The sequence below is a fragment of the Rattus norvegicus genome, chromosome 12, assembly GCF_036323735.1.
Source record: "Rattus norvegicus strain BN/NHsdMcwi chromosome 12, GRCr8, whole genome shotgun sequence".
NCBI lineage: Eukaryota > Metazoa > Chordata > Mammalia > Rodentia > Muridae > Rattus > Rattus norvegicus.
Genome location: NC_086030.1, coordinates 33,079,046 through 33,083,480, shown reverse-complemented (window position 1 = coordinate 33,083,480; position 4,435 = coordinate 33,079,046). Strand labels below are relative to the sequence as shown.

Sequence of the window (4,435 nt, the reverse complement as noted above, 5' to 3'; positions counted from 1 at the left end):
GGTAAGATGACTATAATCCCAGTGCTGGGGTAGGGAGTGAAGATAAGAGATCCAAGGGGTGGGCTGGTTAGAGTATCTGAATCAATGGGCTCTGGGTTCTGTGAGAGACCCTGCTTCAATAGATGTAGGGGAGAGGACCAAAGAAGGCATCCACCATCAACCTGTGGCCTCCATTTATGTGCTCACAGATGTGCATGTGCACCTGCATACACGTGTGCCCACACTAGAACACACACACACACACACACACACACACACACACACACACACACACACACACACACACACACACACCGAAAAATAAAAGAACCCGGAGCCTCAGAAATGGAGGGCAGGACTGTGAGGGGCGTGGCTGCCTTGAGGGGCGTGGCTGCCTTGGGGGCGTGGCTGCCTTGGGGGCGTGGCTGCCTGCTCTCATTCACCCAGGTCTTCCATCCTGCTTCTCCAGACTCTCCCTGTGGATGTCTGACACACACACACACACACACACTCTTGTTCTGAGCTGGGTGTTCAGAGTTCACCTGGGACTCGCTGCCAAATGGCAGCGGAGCATCTTGTCTTGTTTCATCTTAGCTGAAGGGGAGGAGGCAGTAGGGAGTATTTAAGAACGAGTTGAAAGAGAGCTCTCCATTGTATGAAAAACTGATTAACGCTGCAATCTCAGCCCGGGGCAGAGGCAGAGGCTCAGGAGCAGCTCCCTCGGTTATGCACAAGAGGTTTGGAGCTCTGCAGAGTTTCCATCATCCTGACAGTCACTTCTGGCCTATCAATCCACCCTAACCTCGCAGGAAATCTTCCTCTTCACCCATTGGCTAGAACATGGTCATATGACCAGGCCTCCCTGCAACGGAGTTAGGATGAGTGCAGCTACTGCTCTACAGCCTGGTGAAGTTCAGGGGTTGATAGAAACTTCCTGGAAGAGTTCCCCCAGATGGTGCTGCACATTCGCTTCCCAGGCTGCCGTGGGGCAGAACAGAGTTGCTATTCACAGTCCACACACAAGGGCTTGGAATCCCTGGCTGCAACCTCGAGGCAAGACCTAAAGCCTGCTGCAGAGTTAGCGCCCAGCATGTGCGTGGAACAAGGCTGGGCTGAATGCTCCCGAAGTATTACGAAGTATTTCGTGAGGTGACAAGAATGTAGGCTGAGGGACAGGGTGGCGGATTTGGGTACAGTGAATTTGTAGCTTCATGCGGGTTGGGGACAACATCGGGAGGTGGAGTCACTGCAAGAACGGACACCCTGCTAAGAGCAGCTTCAACAGAATAGGGATGGCTTCTGTTATCATGAGCCAGACGCATGCTGGCCCGTATTGTGCGACCAATGCCCCATGTTGAGGTCCCTGGTTCTCTATTGCTTTGTCTCACCAGCACTGGCCAATCCTCTCTCCTCAGGATCCAACAGAACTTTCTTGGGGACATCCATCTCCCTTCACAGAGAGGGAAAGAAAGTGTGGGTTACAGTGACCAGGAAGCGCCACCTGCCATCTCAGCTCTTATTCACTGAACAGAACACAATCATGTGACCACGCCTTGCTGCAAGGGATGCTGGGGTGTGACCACGCCTTGCTGCAAGGGATGCTGGGATGTGACCACGCCTTGCTGCAAGGGATGCTGGGATGTGACCACGCCTTGCTGCAAGGGATGCTGGGATGTGTTTTTATTCTAGGATACTATGTATCCAGCTAAATCCAGAAGGCTGTAAGCTACCCCAGGGAGATGGACAGTGAGGGCAGCGCGGCCCCGGAACCCCTGGGGTGTGTCAGCTGCGTTGAGGAACTTCCGTCTGTGACTATAACTAGTTCTGGGCAGGTAAGGACACTCAAAGAGATGGATGTCAGCCTACACAGATGGTCACTGACAAGATGGGGAAGAGGAATCAAGCAGGGAAGTTCAAACAAGCTGGAATTTTAATTCACAACACTCATTTTCCTAGAAGTGATTAGAGGTCGCAAATTCAAAACTGAAAAAAAAAAAAAAAAAAGAAAAAAGAAAAAACGAAAAGATCGCATCTGGCTGCATGTGGAAGGAGCTGGAAATTATCGCTTAAGCGTTTGTGCCCCAGCGTGAGGGCACACTGCAGACTCGGGCCATTTTTAGTTTTGTGTCTACGGCTGGGCCTCTTAAACAGTGTCCGTGTGACAGGTGTTGGCACACCTCCTATGACACTGTCGTTCCCCCCTCCACATTTGTCACGTAAGCTACAAGCATGACTTTCCCAGGTCTCTGGCACCACATGGGGAGCACAGGGGTTGGGGTGTTCCATGTACCCATCAAGATGTGACCAGAGGCAGGGGACAGCTTCTCAGTATACACCCCAGGCCAATCAGCACAGTGGAGAGAGCCAATAACTGAAGGGAGAGGGGAGGGTCAGCTGGTCTGCCTTGTATCCAGCAGGGGCATTAAAAATACACACAGCTGAGCCTGCAGCACGGTCAGTGCCACAGCTGCTGGCAGCCCACCTTTCTATCCCAGAAACAACTGTCCAACTACTCGGTGTCACAGGGGCACTATCTTACACACAGGTAAGGAATGAAATCAGCACCCCCACTAAGGTGACTTCTGGTTCCTGAACTGTCCCCCTTCACCTCAGCTGTGTCCTGATAAAATCCTCAAAGGGCTCCAAGAAGCACAGGCACATAGGGCCTGCACCCACTTAAGTGACTAGCTAGGGATTAATGTCAGAGTGTTTTTCTTTCTTTCTTTTTTCTTTTTTTCAGAGCTGGGGACGGAACCCAGGGCCTTGTGCTTGCTAGGCAAGTGCTCTACCACTGAGCTAAATCCCCAACCCCTCGGGGTATTTTTCTAAGTTATACTCCAGGATCATCAGGTCCCCTGCCCATTGCTTCTCCATGTTGGGGAGGGGAGGTTTTGCAATAGTAGGTCTAACTGCAGTTAGCATTCTGATCAATGCTAGGGTGGCCTCGGAGGGCTTTCTTCTATCGCCCACCCCAGGGCCTGTTGCATAAGCCTCCTGGGGACTGCATGTGCTTTCCACAGCAGCTCCAGCCATACATACACATTCATGAAAATTAGCCTCACCTGTTCAAGCTAGTCCTTACCTGTAAGTAGACCATCTATAACAAGTTGGCCAGGAGCATCCATCTCTGCTTATGGAAAGCAAGGTTGAATGTGGGAAGGCGCTAGGGAGAACTGAAGACCAGAGACTAGGGCCCTAGTCACAGAAGAGCTGCTATGAGCGGCCACCTTGGAAGAGTCAAGGGTTTCTGACACTCTAGGCTGTTACTGTCACCACAGGGCTGTCTATGTTGCTTCTGCTACTACTGAGAGTTGAGCTTTATAATAGCTTCCAACCTCCCCTCTCTGTCCCCCTTCCTCTCTCCCTCTCTGTCTCCCTCTGTCCCCAGCCCCGTGAATCATCTTCCTTTGTATACTCCACAGATGCCTCCAGGAAAACTACACTACAACCGCAGCTGCCTGCTGCCAATGTGGACACATCTGACTGCAAATCAGACTGTTGCAGTTACAACTTGTTTAAGCAGCCTGCGTTGAATTCTAGACCACCTTGCTTGCCCTATAGCTATTCTCAATCGGGCCGGGTGGGGAGCACTACCTCACTGGCCTAGCAGAAGGCCTGCCTGTGATTGGTGCAAGAACAACTCTTCATTTGCATGAAGGCTCACTATGATTGGTTCAATCCCCCTTGCCACGCCCCTTTGGTATAAAAGAGCAGGATCTCTGCCTCACTTACCAGTGTGCCAGGACCCACACCTCGACACTGATCCTAGTGTTGCAGTAGTAGGGCCCAACACAAAAACCCCTCTCGTGTTCTTTCCTTGACTATTTTTGACCTTCAGCGTTAGTAGAATGGGCTATGCTGGTAACGGGCCTTCCAGTTTGGTGGCAAGCAGAAGCAGAATTATGACAGTGGAGAATACGACAACGGTGACAAGAAGTGACAGTTCTGGTGACTCCAGAGAGCAGTCAGAGCGGAAAAAAATGGGGAACAGAGATGGTAAGGACAGTGGCACTAGGGAGAACTGAAGGTCCTGGTCACAGAAGAGCTGCTGTGAGCAGCCCCCTTGTAAGAGCCAAGGGTTTCTGACACTCTGGGCTGTTACTGTCACCACAGGGCTATCTGTGTTGCTTCTGCTACTACTGAGAGTTGAGCTTTATAATAGCTTCCACATGCCGGTAGTTAAATCCTGCCACTCCTATTGGATATAACACTCCATACTGCCTGTGGGCTCTGAAAGATATCCTGATTCCCAGTGGAGATAGGTCGAAGCCACGGGGACCCTAAGGGATGGCAGGCGCTTCTCAGTCTCCCAGGACCAGGCCCCTCTCAAGTAGCTACAGCCCGGTGTAGAGAGGGTGTAGAGAGGTTTGAGACAGATCAGTCATGTGGGGCAATGCCCTAAGCCCCTCCTCCACAGGTGAAGACATGAGCACAGGTCCGTAGGCTCAAGGCAGAT

General features: G+C 51.7%; 1 long non-coding RNA gene across 1 annotated transcript; it reads left to right on the top strand.

The window, feature by feature from the left end:
• Positions 1-1,640: 1,640 nt before the first annotated feature.
• On the top strand, positions 1,641-3,632 carry LOC134481332 (uncharacterized). The gene is made up of 2 exons (XR_010056825.1): positions 1,641-1,811; positions 3,402-3,632. It is a non-coding gene; the product is annotated as an uncharacterized LOC134481332 (long non-coding RNA).
• Positions 3,633-4,435: the final 803 nt, after the last annotated feature.